This window comes from Sorex fumeus, unplaced genomic scaffold (genome assembly GCF_029834395.1).
Source record: "Sorex fumeus unplaced genomic scaffold, SorFum_2.1 ptg000240l, whole genome shotgun sequence".
NCBI lineage: Eukaryota > Metazoa > Chordata > Mammalia > Eulipotyphla > Soricidae > Sorex > Sorex fumeus.
This window is the reverse complement of record NW_026606297.1, coordinates 8,387,834-8,413,068: the sequence shown is the minus strand read 5'-3', so window position 1 is coordinate 8,413,068 and position 25,235 is coordinate 8,387,834.

Sequence of the window (25,235 nt, the reverse complement as noted above, 5' to 3'; positions counted from 1 at the left end):
CTGTGGTAGGTTTCTTGCTTTCCATGTTTGTAAATCTACACTTCCAAATATCACGTTCAAATCAATTTTCTGATTTCTCTGAATTCAATTGGATCTATGTATGTAGGGCAGAATTTCTGAAAAATGTAATGTTTACTATCTTAACCTGACTTTTTTCACTTTGCACATCATTTTGAAGTATATCAATATCAGTCATATGCGATTCTTTTCCCTTTTATTGTTGACTTTGAACTGTATAGACACCGTTTTTATAATCATTAAAAAATATGCTAAGACGTTAGTGTTATTTCTCCCCTTTAAATATAGTCAATGAAACTGTTGTAAATATTTTCTTGTGGATAACTGCTGGGTCATATATTTAGATGATTAGAATTTGTAGGTCATAATGCATGTCATATTTAATTTTACAGAAAAGAAACAAACTATATTCTAAAGTAATGTACTATCTTATATTGTAAGCAGGCATAGGAGCAAGTTACAATTGATTTATATGATAATATTGACAGTAAATGATTTTTTATTTTAGCCATAAAAATTTAGGACAAAGTAATTTATCTTCTTACTTTTAACCTGCATTTATCTGAGGCCTGATATTATACCATCTTTACATCAATTCAGAAATATTTCTTAAGATATGAGCATATTTTTATTTGATTTAGATTGTTTTGTTACATAAACTATCATTTGTTATGAGATTGTGATATATACTTACAAAAATTGTCCATGATATTTTGGAAATGATACTACTGGTAATTTTATCTATGAATCGCTTTCTGTCAATTTATTTCTTCCTCTTTTATTTTCTCATCATATATTTTGAAGAGTATATAATATAGAGTAAAGAAACTTGATAAAATCACAATTTATCCATGTCTTTTATTTTAAATATTAATAGTATCTTTTACATATTTACCTACTTAAAAGTTAGTAGGAAAATAAATCTGTTTTTTTTTCAAATTTTATACACATAAAATTTATATTGTTTTCAAATATCCATTTCAATTTGTATTTTCTAAATTATTTTTGGTAGTGTTATTGACTCTTATCTTCATATGCGTGTGTGTGTATGTGTGTGTAGAGAGAGAGAGACTGATAAAAGTTTTCCCAGTTATGTACTTATTTCTAATAAAATGTTTAATTGATCATGCATGTTTATGCTTATTTATGAACTATTTTGACTTATCAACCTATTTCTCTGCCCCTACATTCTCCTAATTTCCATATATTTGTAGTACCTAGGGCACTAAGGCAAAGTAATATAAAATATTCTGTCTCTGTCCTTTTCACATTCATGCCTATTTTAAAATCAGGTTGCCAATTTCTACAAGAAAAGCTGTTTGATTATTTACAAGGATTATCCTAAATTTGCATACCTGGCAGGATTTACAAATAGTTAATATGTAAATCTTGAAAATTTTGACATGATCTATCTCCCACTTTATGCAGTTTTTTATTTCTTTAAAACCTATCTTATGTATAGTTTTTGCCATAATGTGGTTCTATCCTTTCAAAAAATTTAGCTCTAGTGAGTGGTGTTTTATTTTAAATGATAATTTTCAATAGCTTGATTCAGTGGTAATAAAATATAATTAATACATCTGTTAAGATAATATCAATTTAATTCTTCATTCTGTTGGTATAATAGATTATACTGAGAGATTTTAAATGTAAACATTATTCTAAGTAATTTACAGATGTCAACTCATTAAGTTCTCATAATATTTCTATGATGAAGGTGCTATTTATCGACTCAAGGTCATTCATGTAATAATTTGTCCAAATAAAATGTCGACACTGAGTTGACACACAAATCTATACTCTCAACCACTACTGTATTTACAATACATTTTCTAATTAATCACTAGCATTTAATTATTTAGCAATCTCACAGAAAAATCATTTGATGGAAGCACATATATATACAAAACAGATATATCTTTCACATTTATATTTTTGAGCGGGGTTTCCTAATAGTTTTACCTAGTAGATGATAATAAATTAATTAAACAATTATATTTAGAGGTTAGATAGTAGGTGCTTATTCCTGGAAGTGGAGAGATAGTACAAGGATTAAAAAGTATATCTTGCATGTGGCTGGCCCCAGTTCAGTTCCTACCCCTTATAGAGCCCTCAAAACCTTGTGGATGAATCCAGGGGGCACTGAGCACAATGCTTATGGCTGGGTTCCTCCCATCACCAGGGCCTAAGATGCATCTTATGCGTCCTCGAACCATCACTTTGAATGCTTGCCTTGGTCAGCTGAGAATGGACAGGGAAGGCCCCTACCCTCTGCATGTCTTGGAGCCACCACTGAAATCCCTCGTCAGCCCCCAATTTGAAGATAAAATTTATTTGACAAAGTTATTTATTTGCTGACCTTGTCTTCAATGTGCCTTATGGATTTGAGACTAATGGTATCTTCAAAGACGACACTCCACTGACCAACCAAGTGGAAACAGAGAAAAACAAATGGGACTATCTTAAATTAAGAAGCTTCTGCACCTCAAAAGATACAATAACCAGAATACAAAGATAATTGACAGAATGGGAAAGGATATTTACCTAATACCCATCTGATAAAGGGTTGATATCAAGGATATACAAAGCACTGGTTGAACGCTACAAGAAGAAAACATCTAACCCCATCAAAAAAATGGGGTGGTGAAATGAACAGAAACTTTCCCAAAGAAGAAATCTGAATGGCTAAAGGGCATATGAGAAAATGCTCTACATCACTAATCATCAGGGAGATGCAGATGCAGGGATGGGTATTTGATCATTGTCTAACTGAAACCCAAGCACAAAATTTGTAAGTCTACAACCGTACCTCATGGTGTTTCATTAATAAAAAGATTAATAAAAAGATTATTTATTTGTATGATAAATTATATTTTACCCCATGTAGCCTCAACTTATAATAGTACAAACATTTTAATTTTGAGAGCACAGCATGTAGGAAGTTGGTCTTGCATGCAGCCGACCCCGGTTTGATTCTTCTGCCCCTCTTGGAGAACCCAGCAAGCTACCCGTGACGTATTTGATATGCCAAAAACATCTCACAATGGAGATGAACAACGGGAGGAGAGTGCTAATTATTTCTAAATCAGGTAGATTGGGGCTCATCATTGTTTTGTCTGACATTTTATGCGTTAGATGTCAATAACACCTCTCTTCTGCTGATCTTTCATAAAGAAGTCCTAATCAATTATTCATTGTACCTTAAACATTTCATAATAATTGGATGTTGGTGCATAGACAATGAAGATAGAAACTGCCAGCAGTGAGCCACATCTATTCAAGTGTAAATGTCCAATTCAGGTTGTTAGGCATTCGAATGAATCAATGCTCATGGCCATGTTCGTGTTTACAAGGACACCGACGCCTCCAACGCCTCTTTTATAGCATGTTCCGAGGAACAATTATTCTCTAATGTCGAAAACGGCGTGATGTGATTGATGCCTTCTTGTCTAGGTCAGACCAATAATGTACTTGATCTTTAGCGTTTGTACTATCAGGTCCTCGATGGATGCATCTGATGCTAGCATACGTGCGTTGAAAGTACGGACGATCATTTTTGTCTTCCTTCATTTTGGCAGCCTCGTTCGGCCTTGAGAGTTTATCAGCCTCTCCTTCCTCATCCTTCTCAACACTGCCATATTGGTGACGCCTTCAGGGTCAGAGGAATGAGACCCATTGTAATTACTGGTTTTGGCATATCGAATACACAACAGATAGCTTGCAAGGCTCTGCCGTGGGGGCAGAATACTCTCGGTAGCTTTCCAGACTCTCCAAGAGGGATAGAGGCTTTTGGGGAGGCCTCTAATCGCCCCTGTAGGTGTTCCCATGGTTCACACCACATTTGAAATCTATCAAATATGGTACGGCAATTCTGGAAGATGGATATTAATTGCCTTATAATGTTTTGCATGACTGCGAAGAGGCTGCGCAGTCTGGAAAGCATCCTGGAGTGTGGCGGCGGCTGGTAGTGGAGGTAGTGGAGGTCTGCCAGTTAGATATTCATCTGGTACTGGTAGGGGTAGGGTGGGTCTTCTGTGTGCAATCCAATCCCTGGGTCTCTGGCAGTTGGTGGAAGCAAATTCTGATCCTTAGTGAATTCTGCCATCTCATAGTTTGTTCCCAAATCAGAAGCACCAAAAGTTAGGACACAGTCAGTATTGGGGATGGGGGTCAGAAGGGTTTTCACTCCTTTTTTGACAGGAGTTCCATGCCAAGGTAGTTCATGGGCTAACTGTAATTTAATTCATCTCTAGCTAGTCTGCATTATGATAGAATCCAGAATGATACCAATTAAATCAATTATTTTACGCTTCCTACGGATAGCTGATATTTGAAATAACACTTGTCTTCCTTCCTATATTTGGCTTCATTTGTGATCTGACTCACATATAATTAAAGCTCAAATAACAATTTAATTTAAGATAGAGGAGACCAAAATTCTTTGTTTTTCTTGAAGACGCTATAGGTTTCAGAGGAAAGTGAGAGCAGAACTCCTTCCAAAGAGTGTCATTGTCATTTATTTTTAACAAAATTTGATGTACTCTTCAATATGGCCCCATCATCATGCCCTCCTGTGTTATAACCAAGGAGATAGAAAACTTATATCCATACAAAAAACCTTCACAGAGATCTTTATAGTCTCTTTATTCATAACTGCCATAACTTGGAAACACCCAGGGTGTTCTTCAGCAGGAGAATGGGAAATGACAGGTGGAAATAGTGTAGAAATATTCTGAATTATAAGATTAGAAAACAAATTGTCTCATTTTGTGGGGGGAGTCTAGACTTGGCGATGCTAAGGGGTTACTCCTGGCTCTGCACTCAGGTATATTCCTAGAAGTGCTCAAGGGACGATATGGGATTCCAGAGATTCTTTGAAATTTATGATTGGTTAGAACTTTAAAAAAAATATCCAAGGTAGAATACCAAATAAAAGATGGAAAACCTGCCCCCTGCTTTATATGCTTATTATCATATTTTTGCATTGTAAATTATTCTCTTTGCATAGAAACAAACAAAAAACAAATGTGGAACCAATGTGGAACCCCTCTTTCCTGGGTCTGGCTCTGGATCTTGATCTCCCTGCCCTCTCTTATAGTCTAGTTAAATCCCAAAACCATGAGGGGCTGGGCTTACACATAGGTGTGGTCACAATCAATAGGGGTAAACTTCTTTCCCTCAGGGGAGGCTAATTCTAGGACAGATTCTCTTTCAGCAAGGTCAGAATCCCTTGATGTGTTTCTCCTCTCCTTGTCCAACAAACATATAAGCATTCATAATATTAATCATTTTGTATGAACACAGTAAGAGATGTATTAAGCTTATAGAATTGCTCTCCTGGGATCATCCCGATCTCAGACTACAGTGCTCAGGCCAGATTAGTCTTTCATTTCCCTAGCAGGGTCCTAATCTTGTCATTACTTTTGGATCTGACAGCATTTGTCATGATCAAGCTCTTAACTTATAGTTAAGAATTGTGGAGCTTTGGCCAGGCCCATCTCGATGCCAGAGTAGCACATATCTTATCACTTGCACTGGTTCCATCCAGTCCCTCGTTGGGACCCTGCTCTGGGGGGCGGGGGGGAGGGGGCGCTAGGAAGTGAGGGCATCTGAGGCTTAAGTTGAGAAAGCAGATGCCTGGGGATGAATAATATTTGAAGCCAATTAAATCCCAAGTTACAAAAGCATAATATTAATTATCTTATTGTGTCTATACAAAATAATACTGCTTTAAATATTTTAACTATTCAAAAGACATAAGGAGAGGAAAAAGGCAATATTAACTTACAATACAAGTTCAGTGTCCTAGAAAGATTTGACCTTACAAATTAACAGAAACTGGTTAGGGGAAAAAACTGAATAACTGTTTGAAGAAGAGAGCATAGAGAAGTGGTTACAGATAAACAAAGGAATGGGAGTGACTTGGAAGCCCTTTGATGGGTGTGACCTGATAAACCTAAGATACTTGTGGTAAAGGAGAAAGGACAAAGCAATGTTATTCTACAAGGGACCACCAAGTAAAGTGTGCCAGGAGGACCTGCTCACGATGGGAGATGCAGGTTGAAAGTAGATTATAGACCAAACAGAATGGCCACTTAATACCTCTATTGCAAATCACAACACCCCAAAAGAGAGAGAGAGCAAGAGGGAATGCCCTGTCACAGAGGTGGAGTAGGGTGGAGGGGATGGGGTGGGGATGGTGGGAGGGATGCCGGTACCATTGGTGGTGGGAAATGGGCACTGGTGGAGGGATGGGTACTTGATCATTGAATGAGTGAAATGGAAGCACGAAAGTGTGTAATCCTGTAACTGTACCTCACAGTGATTCACAAAAGAAAGAAAGAAAGAAAGAAAGAAAGAAAGAAAGAAAGAAAGAAAAATTAGTAGTCTCCTACAATTACTTAATTTGCCTTATTTCTCTATCAGCTGGACATGGGTGCAGAGGTGGTACTCGCGTCTGAAGTATGTGCACACTCTGGGGTGCTATGACTTTTCATCACTGTCTAATTTAGAAACAAGTCTGCTTGTTTATTTCTTTTTTCCCCCCGCTTTTTGGGTCACACCCCACGATGCTCAGGAGTTACTCCTGAAGTCTGCACTCAGGAATTACCCCTGGCGGTGCTCAGGAGACCATATGGGATACAGGGAATTGAACCCGGGTTGGCTGCATGCAAGGCAAAAGCACTACCTGCTGTGCTATCACTTTAGCCCAAGTCTGCTCATTCTTTAGATGCCTACACTCTTATTCTTTTTTTTCTTATTTTCTTTTTGGGTCACACCCACCAATGCACACTCAGGAATTACTCTTGGCAGTGCTCGGGGGACCATATGGGATGCTGGGAATCGAACCCAGTTCGGCAGCGTGCAAGGCAAATGACCTACCCACTGTGCTATCTCTCCAACCCCAAAACTCTTATTCTTGAGTGTGAACTATTTCCTTCAGTGAACTTTCTATTACTTCTGCTTGAATTCTCTGTCTCCCTCTTTCTCTTTTTCTCTGTTTATGAGGCCCTGACCATGTTTTTATTTTTGGTTTTGGTCAGTGGAACATGCATTGTCAGAGATTGGTCCCAGACTTCCTACTGGGCCGTAGTACTCGGACTCTGAGTGCCTGAGTTCTTCCATGTAGAGTCAGTCAACAAGGCCTGCATCTGGCTCTAAGGAAACCAAAGACATTGTGGTCTTGTGTGGAATCTTCCTGCCACAGAAGGATACTCTGTGGTACGCACAGGCCACGCAAAGTCCTCCTCAGCGTCTACAAAGAGAATTGAAGAAAAAAATATTAAAAACTAAATAATAAATGAAGAAACACATCTTGTTTTTCATATTGTCCATGAATGGAACATATCGCATTTTTAGAAGAATTCCTATATAAAGGGTTCAGTGTATTAGTATAACAGGTAGAGCACTTGCGTTGCACCTGGCTAGCCAGGTTGAATCCTGGGCATTCCATAAAGTTCCCCAAACCCCACTCCCACCCCCCCGATTCTGCCAAGAGTGACCCTTGAAAGCAGAGATAGAAGTAAGTCCTGAGCACCACTGGGAGTGGCTTCAAAATAAAACAGACAAAACTTATATAAAGGTCTCACAAAACAAAAAATGGATGCCATTTAACAGAAATCCTGGAAGGACCACTGCTCAGATTTAACAAGTAGACTTCTCAGACTTCAGACATGAAACACAGAAACAAACAGACAAACAAACAAACAAACAAAAAACACCTCCCAGGATGTGATAACAAATAATTACTGCAAAAGTACAAGCTGCTCTAAAAGTCCCAAGCTGGGTCAATGCATGCAAGATTCAACAATAAACTTGGAAACATTTGTTGTCAAGGCAACTAATGGGGAAAATAGATTTGGAACAGCCAGTCCATTTGAGTTCTTCCTGTTTCTGCCCAGACTGGCAGTAGTGGCACTTGAATTGGAACAGTGTCAGTCCCGAGAATGAAAAGACAGAGAAATGTTCTTGGCTGCTAATTATACCCATTAGGGAGAGAACAGCTCATATTCAGAAGAAAGGACTTGAGCACACACATCTCAGTAGCAGCAGTGCATTCTTTCTATTATTTTATACATTAATGTCAGAACACAGTAAATTCGATCTGAAAGGCAATAATAATAACTTACAGTGTGACAAAAGCAACATATTCTGCCAACAGACATGAAAAAGATGAGAGGTAGAAAATAGAACAATTTAGAGTACTTTTTTTAGGAACAGAAAAATCAGCTATTTATCACAAAGATTAATTTATTTTTCAAAATAATGTAAATTCCCCTTAAGAATAGCATATTGTGTCATCTAAAATAATTCTGTACTTTTAACAGAAAATTATAAATTTCTCCTAAAGCATTCACCATTTGCCTTATGAACTTCCTATGGCTTCTGTTTAATTAGTAACATGCTTCAGTATTTTCAAATTAATGTTCATCACCTATCAGAAAAAAATTCTTTGCAATGCAAAATCAAGACACTTATTAAAAATTTCTCCAACTTGAAACTTTATATTATAACTATTTATCCTTAGTTAAAATGAAACAGAATTTTGTAGTACACTCTGGCTCTGAAAAACATAAAACTTGCACAGATGTATAAGCATGGAATATTGTGTTTTATATGGGTGCGTAAGTTCCTTTTTTTCTGATTGAGTACATATATTCCACATTCCAACTGGCATTTCTGAATAGGATTACGGTCTTAACTTATCTCTTGCTAAATGGAAGACCCTTGAGGATAGGGAATTTTTATGTTTGTTTTTAGCATAAATTATGCACAAAGTAGATATTCAAATGTTATCATGGAACTTCTATAATTCGTATGAATCCATAACCTCTTTGTAAAACTGGCATGCAAAACACCCAATATTTGGGATACTAAAGTGTCTTTATTATGCAATTTAAGTAGGGTCTCCACACCCCCATCTGCTACACTTTTCCACTTCCTTTTGCCCCCATGAGTGTGTGTGACATTCCATGTCCTGTGCCCTAATGTTTGCTGTCTTTTTTTTTAGTATGTGACAATAGCAATACTGTCTCCTGCTGCTCTGAGATATGCCTGTTGCTGTCCTAGTCTGAGGCCTGGTGCTTAGTGAGGGGCCTTGATCTCAAGCTTTCTTACTCTCTTGCTTGTTGCACCTTTTTTTGGCTTGTCTTTATTTTCTGGACAAGTGCAGGTGAGGTGCTGTTTTTCCTGTCTCAGATGAGGGATCAAAGAGGAAGTTTGACTCCTTTCTCCTGTTCTGCCCACCCCTTACCTTTATCTATTTGTCTCTCTACCCTCCACAGCATTTTCCATCATCTGTTTGATTTCCTTTACCTCATCAGGTAAGATTTAAAATGACCAAATTAACTTCTATTCCCAAGTGCTCCTCTCCTCCCCATCCAACTTTGCCATAACTCAACTGTGAAAAGATATCATTCATGATATTATTTAAAATATTTTATTTTCCATAAACAGCGCACAGTCCAAGGTTGACTCTGACAGAGGAATGGCCTTCCTTCGTTAATTTTGTCACTCGGTCATTTATTCAAGAAGGAGTTTCAATTGCAAAATTTTCAGCAACTGGTTTTTATCAATGTTTTCAAGGAGAAAATGACAGGAAGTAAGCCTGTTTCCACACTGGGCTCTCCTATCCTATTTCTTTTACGAAAATGAAGCTCTCAAGGAAAAGTGCTTTTTGAAACGTTTAGGAGATTGCCTGACCCCTAGTGGTCACTCACTAAATACTTGTTGAATTTTGTTTTTAAACTATAAGAAAGAAATGAGGATGATTGATGTCAGTAAAGTATATAAAGCACTTTATGTGGCCTAAAACTGTAGGTGAGTCAAGGAGACGGGTCTTAAGACTGAGAAATCTCATGCAGGCTCTTTTCCTGAACATTGACCTGAGGCTAGTAGGAGTCTCCCAGATTTTTCAAGAAGATATTTAGAATAAAATGTACTGATCCAGATAGATATGCACATGTATTTTAATAATTATATAAATTAGTTAAAATATATAGGTAAGCTTATGTGTGGAAAAAAAACTAATCAAAATATTTTCTTGGTCAAAACACAGACATGTCTATTTTTTCTTTTTATTCAATTACCTAGAAGAATATCTTAACATAGAATGAAGATGCATGGATTTAATAAATTTGGGAGAGGATGGTATACAAGAAAAGGGTCTTTTAAAATATAATAGAGTTGTTGAATTTTTAAAAGTGAATTTTCGTACATTGGCTAATAATGGTGATGATAAAAATATGTTAAGCAAAGCCTAATGTAAAATAAAATGTTTTAATTGAATTACATCTGATGGGTTTTGAGAAAGACAAGAAAAGCCATTTCATAAACGTTTATTAAAACATTGTAAAATATGTGAAATATACAGGAAAATATACAAATTTATACTTAGCCAATATCTCTAACCAAGGCCCTCCCGTTGATCATCGATTTGCTCGAGCGGGCCCAGTAACATCTCCATTGGAGACTTTGTTGTTACTGTGTCTGGCATATCGAACACAGCACGGGGAGCTTGCCAGGCTCTGCCGTGCGGGCGAGATACTCTCGGTAGCTTGCCGGGCTCTCAGAGAGGGGCGGAGGAATTGAACTTGAAATCGGCCATGCTGGCTGCGTGCAAGGCAAACGCCCTACCGCTGTGCTATTGTGTATTTCTAATTTCAGGCAGAAATAAGATTTCTTAAATTACTCTGAAGTGACTAAGAGATGCAATCATGAAACTCAGAATAATAAACTTCTTTATGTTTTGTGACTAATAAAAAAATAAAACTATTTTTGTGCTAGTAAGTTAAGAAAGTTCATACTGCAGGTTATGAACAAATGGCAGCAGGTAAATCAGGAGACTTCGGCCATTTCTTATGTGATCACGATCACGATCAAGATCATCCTGTTGTTCGTCGATTTCCTCGGCAGGCACCAGTAACGTCTCCTTTTTCCTAGCCCTGAGATTTTAAAAGCGCCATTTCAATGCTCTTTCAGGATTAGGAGAATGAGACCCGTCATTGTTACTGGTATTTGGCATATTGAGTACGACACGGGAAGTTTGCCAGACTCTGCCGTGCGGGCAGGATACTTTGGTAGCCTGGCAGGTTCTCCAAAGAAAAAATAAGATAATAAGATGTTGCGAGGCTGTGAATGCAGTCACGCACTTCTGGGAGCTGGGTTTTATAGTCTCTGCATCTTGGCCATTGATGGGACCAACCTGGCGCTGGCGGAAGCTGGTGGGTATGACGCCTACCTACTGGAAGATGGGGGGTCTGGGTGGAGAAGACCCAGTTCCAATCTGAGTAGGCTTGGAGACCTCAGCCCCAGAACCCGCATGCCTGGGTTCCTCTGCCAGTTCTTTCATGCATGAGGCCCGTCCAGATGTGTGGAGAGTTGTCCCAGCATGGCCGTGGCTGGCTCCGGAGGTCCTCAGCTGCTGAGGCTCTGCCCGGGGCGGGAGCTGGGGGAGAAGAGAAACTCAACCCTCCCCCCTCAAGGGGCCTCAGTGACGACAGCCAGGCGCGGGAGACTCTTATGTGATACCTACTAAAAGTCTTCTGTAAGAAAAATGTATATTTTTATATAAAAGTGAATATTGATTTTATATTCTAAAGGAAAATACACGTTTAATTTCTTTAACTCCAAGTGATTACTGAGCACATAGATGGTTCAAAAAACTAGTAATAAATACATTTTCTGAATAGCATTGCCAAGAATGTGCTTTATTTAATTTTAAGATTTATTTGTGGGCTGGAGTAATAGCACAGAGGAGAGGGCATTTGCCTTGCATGTGATCTACCCAGGTTTGTTCCCTGGCATCTCATATGGTACCCTGAGACCTCCACGAGTAGTTCCTGAGTGCAGAGCCAGGAGTAGCCCCTGAGCTTTGCTGGATGTGACCCAAAAAGCAAAAAAAAAAAATTTATTTGTGTGCAGGCTATGTTCAGTAAGCAGTACTCAGCAGTTATTTTTTATTCTGTGCGGGGGAATTACTTCTAGTGGTGCTTTGACTCGAATCTGGACCTCTTGAGTATGAAGTTCCAGCACACTGAGTTACCAGTCCTGCTTAACTTAAAAGTTTTAATTACAAAAAGTAAATGTAGGTAAATGCAGGTTTGTTCTTTGGCTCTATTTTTTAGCATTTCTAAAAGTGAAGAAACTTGTTTGGGTATACATCTATCTTCTTGTATGAAATATGAGGATGAGAAGAAATGTCAAATCTGCTTGAAATTGTTAATTGCAAAGCTCTATTTAGTTTTCTAATAGTATGAATTCTGATATTTCTATAATTTTACAGGAATACAATATTATTTCTGAAGTATAAAGGATGAAAATCTTATTAAAAAGTGATAGAATAGAAGTTAAGAAATTTGACTTGCACGCAGCCAACAAGGGCTCAATCCATGGCACTGCACGTGGTCTCTTGAGCACTGTCAAGAGTGATCCAGAGCACCGAATCAAGAGTAAACCCTGAGCACTTCAGAGTGTGATACAACCTTATACTGCCACACATGAAAAAAATAAAGGAAAAAACATGTGAAGAGAAGCACTGCAGGAGTATTATAATATGGGGGTGGTGAGAAACCCAGTTCTACTTAATCTTCACTATAAACAACTTCTGTATCAAAACCTCTCGGAACACTATACATTGTCTGCAAAGAGCCAAATTCAATTATTAGGATACTTTCAGTTGAATCTAGCGACGTCTCGGGGCCAGAATGAATATGCTGTAGGTAAAGTATTTGCCTTGCATGCAGCTGGCCTTGGTTCAATGTCTGTCACCCCATATGGTCCCATGAGCCCACTAGAAATGGTTTCTGAGTACTTAGCAAGGAACAATCTGGGAGTGGCCCAAAACCCAAGCAAACAAGCATCAAAACAAATGAATGGACATCCTTTTCAAATGCTTCTCTAAGAAAACAAATTTTAGTAGAAATTTAAACTAATCACAATTAAAGTGTCATCATTTTTTCTTTTGCCGGAAATCTCAAGAGTTTAATGATTATGGAGGGAAACACAGATAAGTTAAAATAAATGTAAAATAATGTAATTTTTAGTAGCATTATAAAACTCAAATGTATACACTATGTTAACAGCAGTCAATATTAAGATAAGAGGATTATGGGATGATAAGGAGAAAAGAGGATCTATGAGAAAGTAAATTGTTTACAGTTTCCAGATCACAATGTAAACTTTCCCTGATCTTTTATAAGCTGATTCATGTTACTGCTGAATGTTTGACACAGTTTCACTTTTTATATTTGGTTATTTTATTATTGTCTATTTCTTTGATGTGGTGTAAACTATTGCTCGAGCGAGCGGCCCAGTAACGTCTCCATTGGAGACTTTGTTGTTACTGTGTCTGGCATATCGAATACTCTCGGTAGCTTGCCGGGCTCTCCGAGAGGGGCGGAGGAATCGAACTCGGGTCAAAGAATGAGTGATCTTATCTCCGTTTCTCAGATTAGTTGCTCACTATGCAGCAGATTGTCTAGAACACTTGAAGTATTCAATGACTACTTAAAATTTGATTTCCAAGGAAGACAAAGCAATCCAAAATAGTGGAGTAAGGAGGATGGAACAGAATGAGGAAAAATTAATTTCACCAACATTAATTTAAAATTAAAAAATCAGCAAAGTGAAGGTATTTTATTTTTTTACATTGTCTTTGAACTATGCAATGCTTTTTGTGTTTAGTTACTTGAAACACATAGCAAGCTTTAAAGAGACATTCACTTGATCGTTTGACATCCCATTACTCATTGATTTGCTCGAGCGAGTGCCAGTAACATCTCCATTCGTCCCTGTCACGAGCAAATGTAATCCAATGGCGTCAGCTCTTTATAGAAACATGAAGAGCCTCAAACCAATAGTTCAGGGTCTTGATGAAGAACTCTGACCATCTCATAAGTGGGCGGCTATGAGATCTTTTGACGTCCCATGGAATCCAGTCGGTAATGGCTCTAGTCCAGCGGTTGGCTCCAAATCTCATTACATGTCCAGCCCAACTGATTTTGGACACCTTGGCAAATGAGACAGTGTTCCAAATTCTTGACCAAGAGGTCAGAACTCCAGATTCTTTCTCTCATTTGAGTGAAACGTGATACTCCAAGCATAGTTCTTTTGATTCCTCTTTGGGAGACTGAATAGCATTCTCATCCTGTTTTGGTAGGGCCCAGATCTCTGAGGCATATGTTAATGCAGGAAGAACAGTGGAATCAAAGAGATGCACCCAGAAATGGAAATTCTTCGTCCTCTTAGCTACTCTTGAAGGCGTTCCAACCCGATCTCTTCCTCCTGAGCAACTTCGGTGCCAGGTTATTCGTCATGTTGATTTCTCGACCTAGGTAAACATAACTGTTGATTTCTGAGATGGTCGTTCCATTGAGAGAGAATGGAACGTAAGGAACAAGACTGTTTCTCATAAACATTGTATTTGTGAGATTCAGCTAAAGTCTGACCTTTCCATGCTCATGGTCAAAGTTCGCCAGCATTTGTGTCACTTGGCTGATGTTTGGTGTTATAAGAATGACGTCATCAACGAAGTGGAGGTGGTGTAGTTGCTGACTGTCTATCTTCACTCCCATTCCTTCCCATTCCAGTCCTCGCATGATGTTTTTGGGGGTGGCACTGAAGAATTTCTTTGAAATGGTATCACCCTTCCGAACCCGTCTCTTGACATCAATGATTACTTCTTTGTAGAATGGTGAGATCCTGTTAGTGAATCTGCAAAAAAGCTCATGGGGTATCCTGATGTATTGACATTGAACGCCCTGTTTGTCTAGGGTCTCAATAACTACTTCAATCTCAACAGAATCAAAGTCCTTCTTTAAATCAATGAACATTAGACAGAGTGGCATCTTGAACTCCCAAGAAACCTCAATGAGCTTGGTTATCGTGTGGATATGGTCGATGGTGCTGAATCTTTTGCGGAACCGGGCTTGCTTGCATGGTTGTTCTTCATCTAGTGTTCTGCCAATCCTATTCAGGATAACTCGAGTGAACAGCTTGTAGATGACAGACAACAGGCAGATTGGGTGATAGTTGCCAATGCTATGGATGTCTCCCTTCTTATACAGTTGTACAGTTCTGCTGGTTTTCCACTGGGACAGAAACTTGCATTCAGACAGGCAGCATGTGAAGAGCCGAGCCAGTGTATTGATGAGTACTGATGGCATGTTCTTCAGGTGTCTGGGTTGGGTCCTGTTCGCTTCTTTATTGACAGAATGGCGTGTCGGATTTTGGAAGGAAGAACTTTGGGAATGACATATCTATCCTGCGGAATTTGGTACGTGGTCAGGTGCACTTGGCTATTGAAGCGATCCAAATAGAAGTCATGGATAATCTTCTCCATTGCCCTTCTGGAAGACGTGATAGATCCATCAGGATGTCAGAGGGCAGTTAACTTGGTCTGGTAGCTGGCAAAGGACAGGCTGGCATTGCGAATGCTTTTCCCAGCTTCTGCTGCATCTGCCTGCCCTGCTGCTCCTCTCTCTTTGAGGTCTTCCTTTATCGCTTCTCTGCACTGCTTTGCAAGCTTGGACATTCGCCTGCGGTTGCCTGAGACTTGCACGAAGCCACGATGGCAAATGAGTTCGAGAGTTTTTGAAGACAGGTGTCTTTTTGTGGATCTCTCTCTCTCTCGGTGTTCTTCACACAATCATTGAGGTGCCGAACCAGTCGATCGTATTCCTCGTCAATGTTGTCAATGACGGCATCTTCCCATGTTGCCACAGTAGTGCCATAGAGCTCCCAGTTGGTGGTCGTTCTGGGAGTTCTCTTTTTGAACTTTGCAGCTCTTTCTCTCCTCTCTGTGAAGTAGAATTTTGCATGGAGATGGTGGTCCAATCCCATTTGGAATTTTGGGACAACAGAGACATCAATCAGACAAGACCATCGATTGAAAATGATGTGGTCAATTTCGTTGTGGAAGCATCCACAGGGAGATTCCCATGTCCAATGTTTCGATTTGGCCTTCTGGAATTGTGAGTTACAATGAGTTACAATGGATGGTCTTGGTCGATATGATGATGAACTCGGACAGTCTCTCACTCTTGTTTGTTCCATTCTGGGCCATGGATCCCGATGTGGAGTTCTTCAGCTGATCTTCTCATTCCTATCTTGGCATTAAAATCACCGACAATGATCTTGTAGAAGGTGTGGTCTTCTTTATAGAACTTCTCCAACTCCATGTAGAATTTCTCAATTTCTCCTTCATCATAATTGTTTGTTGGTGCCTAGACAACGGAGATAGAAACTGCCGATAGTGAACCACATCTATTCAAGTTTAATAGTCCGATTAATGTGAAGAGACATTAATAAAATCAAAATGAGAAATAGAAAGCTAAAGATAATATATATCTTATAAATTCATACTAATTGATCATGTAATTACTTAGCAATATAGAAGTAAACGTACCTAAAATAATACTTTAGAACTTGCAACACAAAATTCTTTCTCATTCAACTTTCCTCATTAATGAGAAAGATCACTGTCACTGTCCTCCCGTTGTTCAACAATTTGCTCATGTGGGCTCAGTAACTTCTCCATTGTGAGACTTGTTGTTATTGGGTTTGGCATATCAAATACATCACGTGTAGTTTTCCAGGCTTGTCCGAAAGTAGTGAGTGGTTGCAAGGTCAACCTAAAGTCAACCTGCAGCAAACTATAAATGAGAAAGATACATAAAAATAATGTGTTACTAATTAATAAAAAAGAAAACCAATATTACATTACTTACAGTAAGGAAAAGAGTAAGTGGTATTTATTTAATCTAATACATTGAAATTTAAGGACAAAAGTATATGTCCTAAATATTGAAATAAAAAGAAGTATCATATTATTCTCACTCAGAACCTATGTTAAAATTGAAAGCAAATAATTTTCTCTTTTTTTTTTTAAATAAATAACAAGGTGAGTACAATATTGTCACAAACAGTTGCTTCCACAGGAAGAAACATGAAGCCAGAGGAACTTTCAATTAGTCATGAGCTGCCTGTGAGGTCCTGCTTGATTGGCGCAATGGATTTGTTTCACTTTAGGTCTGTACTGTTAGGTAATGGGAATTACTGTTTGAGATATTGTATGCAGTGCCAATTCCAATACACCAAGAGCAAAGTGGCTGTAAATTTCAGAAAATCTATTCTGGGACACCATGGGGAAAAGTTACAATAAGCTGATGAAGGTTAAATACACCGTATATTTCAGCTGAGGCTACAAATCTATAGCAAGCTCAAGCCAATAAAAACAGGACTACTTCTGATTTGAAAGAAGAAGAAAAAAAAAGATTATTGAAAATGCAAGAATTTTTGAAAGTCATAAAATTAGTGATATATTTTTGTTGTATTTGTTATATATGTATTTTGTTTTGTTTTAAAGAAGTACAGTTGTTTTGAAAAAACAATTAAGTTCAGCATTCTTTTGGTTAATAAAACTTAGACTACTAGTTTAATAGAGCAGTTACAAAAAAATTCAGTGGTGATAAATGATATATGGATAAAATTAATATTGAATAATTAATTAATATAAACATTAAATTAATTAATATTAAATTAATTTAATTAATTACTTTTAATATTAATTATATTTAATTAATATTAAAATTAATAATAAATAATTAAAAGTCAGCACTGCAGAAAGCAGTGTGTGTATGTGTGTGTGAAACAATAAAGAGATATTCAGGTGCTACACTATTTCCAAATAGAAAAGAAATTCATACTGATTGATGATATAATTACTCTAGCAATATAGAAGTACATATACCTAAACAATATTTTAGCTAGAATATTTGGAATGCTAGAAACTAAGGACAACTGAGGCTTAAGTCAAGTAAATATGGATGCTCAGGAGTAAACATTTTTTTGGAGTCGATTAAGTCCAATGTTACATAGTATAGCATCAATTGTCTTCCCGTGTCTATACAAAAAAGACATTGCTAGAGAAACCATGCAAATGATATAAATGAAAGAGAAAAACAATACAGGATTATTAGCAGTTGATGGAATTGGGTATGCCTCAGTTGCACTGTTGTGGGAGTGGCTCAATGAACCTTAAGCTCCCTGGGGGAGAAGCAAGCTCAACCTAATGTTATCCAACAAAACTCCGAACATACAACTGGGGGTTGCTTTCAGCTTTTTCCTGAATTGGTGATCAGAACTAGTATTTTGACCAGAAAGCATAACATCAGTCCTTTGAGTTCTCTACTCAGATCTGGTTAAACATTTTAATTTGAATATCACCTTCTGTTTTCATTTAGCCGGTTGTGATTTCAGATTGGGCTGGAGCGATAGCACAGTGGTAGGGTGTTTGCCTTGCACGCAGCCAATGTGGCCGACCCGAGTTCGATTCCTCCGCCCCTCTCTGAGAGCCCAGCAAGCTACCAAGAGTATCTCGCCTGCACGGCAGAGTCTGGCAAACTACCTGTGATGTATTCGATATGCCAAACACTGTAACAACAAAGTCTCCAATAGAGATGTTACTGGGCCTGCTCGAGCAAATCGATGAACAACGGGAGGACAGTGACAGTGACAGTGATTTCAGATTATGTTGAAATAATTCTTTATTTTGATAACTATTATTCATGATGCTATTTTCAAAGATGTGCAGCCATGAGCTTTCAAAATTTGAAATTGTGCTTTCTTGGAGACAATCACATCTCATGGGACAAAATTTGGACATCTTTGGTAGTTGCCACCTCACACAACAGAATTTTTCAAAAGCTTAGCATTCATCAACCAGCATACAAATTCAGTATATGTGAAATATATAACCAGATGTATGTGTGGATTTTCCCACTGGGACTGAGGGTGTGAGTGCTGACTAGTAGTGGAAGAAAATAAGAAACTATGTTTGGTGCTCAGTGAATAAAAGGCAATTTATTTGCAGCTCATGTTCTACAAGATTCTGTGACAAATTATTTCTGTGATCATTTAAGGAGTAGCAGAAGAAAACAGCAGATAATATATTTATGATCATAAACCCAATGAAAATCATCAAATTATTGGACTTGAATATGACTAAAATAATTTATCTATTCTAAATACAATTTAAATATTTTTCTAAGAAAACATTATTTTAAAATTAGCAGTTCTTTTGTGTAATAAGTTTAAAAGAATTTTTGCACTTTAAAATATTTATGAATTGAATTAGCCTGATGATATAATGTTTGAATGCCTAATAGACTTTTATTTCTTCTTTTTTGTAAGAAGAAGAGAGAATTTTTTTAACCCTAGGAAAAATAAACTAAGTATAAACTGGCTATTTTAAGAGATTAGATAGTGTTCACTGTTTCAAAGAACATCCTAAAATCAAAATGAGTCTTTCAAAAAAGTAATAGGGTATGGGCTTTCCATTTTGGTTAAAATAATTAGTACTGGTCATTACTATCTCCTCTCATTTCAGCCACATCAATCATGGCGTTGAATGTTCAGATCATAAAAAACTGTCCTGTCGATGCTGTAGGCTATTTAGTTGGATGTCAATTAGAATTTCTTCTTTGTAGTTCACCAACAAGAGGAAGTTCTACCTTTTAATTTTTTTAAACTCCGAATTTGCTATTGAGTTATGATTTGCAATAAAATATTTTGGAGGTTGTTGTTTGAGTCCTCAGATTATTGAGACTAATGAAAATTGTACACTGTCATCGACCTGCTGTGACCAGGTCCCTGGTGTGTGCTAGAGCGAAACCCATTCCTATGGGTGATATATAGAAAAACAGGGTTCAGGTTGATAACCAGTAATGTTTAATTAAAATCAGATCTGTCCATAGAGGAAAAAGAAAATGCTTTCGAAAAGGAAAAGGGCAGGGTCTTGTGGGTACCAGGATTAACATATATGGGAATTAGAACACAAAGGAGAAGTTAATCATAAACACAAAGGATTGGAATTGCCCCAGGGGAATTGGGTCAGCCTCCAGGAGCACTGTAGTGAGTTTAATTCAAATAAACATAAGGTCTTTGTCAGGGGAGAAGCATGACACAATGTCATCCCTGAGCTTCTTGTAACTATGAAAGGACAAATGTTTAGGAACTGCCAACTGTGGGAGTTGCCACCCCTTTTGGTGCTGTTCTTCCCCATCTCTAGAGTGGTGTCTCTGAAGCCCTCTAGCCTCAAGGTTTATTCAACTGGGAGGCATCACATGGGTGATTCAGAGACAGCACCGACTAGGAATCCAACAGTATATTAGTATTTTTAGTTCTGTCTTATTAACCAGAACTTTTTGCTCCCTAGTTTACCTATTAAATTATAATTTTTATGCTGAATATCCCATGTTTAAAAGTTTATATATGTGTGTATATATTATGTGTGTATATATAATGCATATATACATATACATAATATATAATATGTAATCATATAAACTATCTTGGAAAGTCAAAATTCTATAAAAATTCAAAGTATATAATTAGAAGCTTATGCTTATTGAATACTATAGTAAGATCTCAATAAGATTTTTTAAATATATATATTTTTATTTATTTTTATTATTATTCTTTTTTTAATGTAGGAGTACTGCTATTTATTCAGCCACTGATTAGCTGATTGAAATGGACATGAACTCCACTCTATAATATTTTAAAGACTCACTTTTTTTTTTTTGTTGCTTTTTGGGTCACACCCAGCAATGCACAGAGGTTTCTCCTGGCTCTGCACTCAGGAATCAGCCCTGGCAGTGCTCAAGGGACCATATGGGAGGCTGGGAATCAAACCAGGGTCGGCCGCGTGCAAGGCAAACGCCCTACCTGCTGTGCTATTGCTCCAGCCCCATTAAAGACTCACTTTAAGTCATTTATATTGTGTATAGTGTTATTCAGATTGGAGTAGCTGAGAAAACTATATGTAAATGGAAGTCAATATTTAAAATTAATGAAACCTTCTTTCTTAATTTTCTCACAATTAAATAATAAGTGATTGTTCTTCAATTTATCATTGCATATCACACTTCAGTTCCTGAATCTATGAGCACTCCTCTTTGCGTAAATACAAATAGATGAAGCAATCACTGACTCAGTTCTCGACAATGAACCGAAATGAAGATTCTGAGACTGACTTTTCCACTCCTTTTAATTCATCTTGAGTATTTAAATTTGTTTTTCAATTTCAAATATATTCCCCTCCTCTCCACCAAAATGAGGTAAATGTCAGGCGTGAATGTGATTTAAATTTACGCCATCCTCTTTCATCTCAAATGCACACATCTTATCTGTGACTGCTTATCACTTAGATGACTGAAAGCAATTGCTTTAAGTGCCTAACTCAATATATCTACATCCATCTGTAGAACTTCAGTGTCATAGTCATATATTTCCCCAAGCTCCTGGTTCTATGCTTCTGTCTACAGAGGATATAAGTCTCATAAGACATGTACTTGGCGTTTGTCTCAAATCATGGTATTAACCTAACACTGAAGACATATCCTCACAAGACTGGATGAGGAAATTATAGTTCAGTGACAAAAACTTTAGAAAACAGTAATCTTTTTAATATATTTTACGTAAGTGAATGCTGCTCTATGCTCTTGAAGAAAAGACAACTTTAAGCAGTTATTCCCTTAAGTATCAAAATGTTTTCCCTAGTTCACTGTGCTTTTTTTTTATTCTTCAACAGAAGCAGATCCAATATAAATTATGCATTTAATATGTTTAATTTTTTTTTACTTATGAGAAATAGGAGCTGAAAATGAACACAAAAGATAATCAGATTCTCCTGGAATAGGAAATCAATTTCAATGTGTGAAACCCAAAGATAAATGTCAAAAATAGTTTTAACTTAACAATATTATGAATTAATATTGTCACAGCAATCTAGCAGGTTTTTCATTTAAGGTAATTGTATCAAATTTAAACTTGTCAAATTCCCCCATACATGGAAATTTCATACATATAACACATTCAGTGGTTTGTGAAATAATTATAGATTCTGATTCAAAGTGAAAATAAGCAAAATAAGATCTTTTGAAAATGTGTTTGTTTTCCTCAATACGTTTCAATACTCTTGCGAAAGTGTTATATAAAAAGGATATACATAATATAGTTGTAGTTATAAAATATGACTAACCATTGGTTTAACAAAAATTGAATTAGTTTTATGTTCATTGAAGAAAACCCTATACCAATGTTAAATTTCTCCCATGCTTTATTCTGTACAACTATGTCATGTGGCTTAGTTCTAAGTAAACCAGTCCCAAATAAGGTAGTATATACTGTTTACTATAGGCTGAGCCTTTCCCCAAAATTATTCTTTTGCTATGTCCTGGCATTGATGTTAGAGCAATACTGCACTTTTTACTCACAAGTTAACTTGCCTAGATAGATTGAAATTGAGTCTAGAGAAGGAAGGTTCTAGTGATCCTGAGTCTCCGAGAGAGACTTGACTTGACTTCACTTTACTTCTATGTGCTCCAGAATAAAATCAAGAAATTCATTTGAGGTGGCCCACTCTTTGCAGGCCCACTCATTTCTTCACTTCAGGGAGGATAAATTTTAATGGTTTTGTGTTATTATGGGCTTTAGAGAAGAACTCCAGGTACCCTTCATGGTTGGGTTCCACAGCTTCATTTCCAGTGCTTAGCCATAAGTGTCCAAAGGAAATGCAGTATCAGGGTAGAAGAGACAGAGCAGGGGGCATGGGAAAGTAATGCTTTTCTGCATGTAGCTGCCTGGGACTCTGGTTCAAATTCCCAGAACAACATATGGCCTCTTGAACGCAAACAGGGATTACTTCTGAGCACAGAGCCAGAAAGATCCCCTGAGTTCTACTGGGTGTCCTTTCCATTGTCTCTTGGTGAAGGTTTAGTCACTTACAAAAGCATAAATTCTCTAATTACTTCACTCATGGAACATTCCTGGACACAATGTTTATATATATATATATATATATATATATATATATATCGATTTTCTCAAGCGGGCCCAGTAACGTCTCTATTGTGAGACTTCTTGTTACTGTGTTTGGCATATCAAATACGTCATGGGGAGCTTGCCAGGCTTTGCCGTGCAGGCGAGATACTCTCGGTAGCTTGCCAGGCTCTCCAAGAGGGAAGGAGAAATCGAACTCAGGTTGGCCATTTTGGCTGTGTGCAAGGCAAACACCCTACCACTGTGCTATCGCTCCAGCCCACTCGAGTAAATCAATGAACAATGGGAGGACAGTGCTACAGTGATATATATATATATATATATATATATATATATATATATTTATATTTATTTGCACACAGCATTATTGAAAAATTAAAAATATTGCTATTCACAAGAATGAAAAATTGACAGTAATAATCTGCATGTGATCCAAATCTCCACTTGTGGGAAGGAATGTGCATAAATGTTCATATCCTTCAATATTTTGCAAATACTTTAATTTGAACAGGGGTGGGACTGAACTTCCAGTCCAAATTATGTTCAGGGGTTACTCTTGTCTCTGCACTCAATAATTTCTCTTAGCAATGCACCAGAGGGACCATATGTGGTGTCCGGGATTAAAGACAAATTGAACACATGCAAGGCAAACTGTATTATCTCTCCAACCATGCAATCCAATTTTTATGAAGCAATACTGTAAGTTAGAGTGATTCACAACTGTGGATAATCTTGGATGTCTCATAAAAATAATCAAGATGTTATCCTAGGAAGAAGGGGAAACACTGGGGAATATTTGAGAAGATTATAATATCAACAGACCTGTACCTTACGAAGTAACTCTAGGGATAGATTGAAAGAAATAAAGACAGAATAGGTAGAAAACATTATAGGATTAAAAGTAAAAAAGGAGGATTCACTAGAACTCAAGATTTTAAGAAAGTGGGATTTTTAAAATATTTTAATTTTAGTATAGGTAATATGTTGAGGACCTCCGGCCATGGCCATGCTGGGACCACTCTCCACACGTCCGGACGGGCCTCATGCATGAAAGAACTGACAGAGGAACCCAGGCATGTGGGTCCCGGGGCTGAAGTCTCCAAGCCTACTCGGGTTGGGACTGGACCTTCTCCAACCAGACCCCCCATCTTCCAGTAGGTAGGCGTCCTACCCATCAGCTGCTGCCAGCACCAGGTTGGTCCCATCAACGGCCAAGACGCAGAGACTATAAAACCCAGCTCCCAGAAATGCACGCCTGCATTCACAGCCTTGCAGCATCTTATTATCTTATTTTTTCTTTGGAGAACCTGCCAGGCTACCAAAGTATCCTGCCCGCACGGCAGAGTCTGGCAAACTTTCCGTGTCGTACTCAATATGCCAAATACCAGTAACAATGATGGGTCTCATTCTCCTAATTCTGAAAGAGCATTGAAATGGTTCTTTTAAAATCTCAGGGCTAGGAAGAAGGAGACATTACTGGTGCCTGCTCGAGGAAATCGACGAACAACAGGATGATTGTGAATATGTTTTCCAGAATATATATTGATTTCAAATATATGCACACATAGTAATACTTTTAAAATTACCAATTAATATGCTGAGACAATAATATTATTTTTAATAGTATTAGAAAACTCATTAATATATAGCTTCAGCAGATGTAACAATAATCACAATAAATTTTAGCAATATTTTAGATATAAATCCTTAAGTCTAATATTGACTGAATGTATATATTTTAATATATAAATATTTGCTGCAAATATATGTCTAGTATGTAAACAATATTTCAGACTCAGTATGTATTAGCTAATATAGACTAATTTATAAAATCTTCTCCTGTCATTACGAACTTTATTAATAATTGTGCTCTCTTTGGAAATATGCTTCTTGGTAAATATTGAATAATGAATTCAGAAAAGAAATAGAAAATAATTTGAGCTTTATTATTATGCATATGTAGCATATCAAAACTTTTGGATGTAAAGAAATGCTTGAACAAAAGTTATGGTCAGAAATGATTATTTTGATAAAATAGAAAGACTTAATAAATCAAAGATCTAACATTTTTTTCACAAAACATAGAAAAATGAAATATATTTAATTCAAAGGTAGTATTAAAAAATCAATCAGGTAAATAAAAGAAATCTCCAAATATATAGTAGAGAAAAATCAAAATAAAAAAATCCATTGCTTAAATAATTTTAAAAAGTTTGTAATCTCATTGCTTAAGGCACTATCTCTAAAAGCTGAATACATAATTTCAGCAGTTATAAATCTAAGCTAATACCTTTTCCCAAATGTAAACATATATTCAATAAAAAAGTTGAACTAGAGTTTCATCATTACTATGCCCAAACTGCAAATTAACAAAT